We start from the raw sequence: 529 nt of genomic DNA, 5'->3' as shown, positions 1-529 counted from the left end.
CTTTTGTAGGGACTCGACTGTGTTTATATTTCCGACGCTATTAGCTGATTTAAAAGACCCAATAAAAAGTTGGGTCAGGTTCCCTACCCTGTGTGCAAAGTTTCATATGGCTCAGGCCCCCTTTATTCTTTTACTTCAATCCTAAAACAGAATAATTTTATACGGGGAAATAAAGCTTTATAGAACACTCTCCGCGTGTTAAAGATTATATCAATAAAAATTAAGTTCTATAAAGAGTCATTATTATAAAATAAATCTATACATATAGATGTATAACCAGACTGCCTGGATCCCTCTGATGGGGAACTTTTTCGTCTGCTGGCAAATTACTTTCTTATTTTTTGTAGTAAATTGACTGTGTTAATATTCTCGACGCTATTGATTGATGTTCAAAGAAAGTCGGCACAAGGTTCTTTATGTTATTTACAATTATTTAACCCCCTCTCCCTATATTCTTTTACTTTAATTTTATGAAAATTAGGAAATCGGACCATAAACAGCAATAGCTGAAACTTAAAAAAAAAATCAA

This window comes from Acartia tonsa, chromosome 9 (genome assembly GCF_053477335.1).
Source record: "Acartia tonsa isolate MP-2025a chromosome 9, ASM5347733v1, whole genome shotgun sequence".
Taxonomy (NCBI): Eukaryota; Metazoa; Arthropoda; class Copepoda; order Calanoida; family Acartiidae; genus Acartia; species Acartia tonsa.
The sequence above is the reverse complement of the archived record's forward strand: the minus strand, read 5'-3'. Positions refer to the sequence as shown.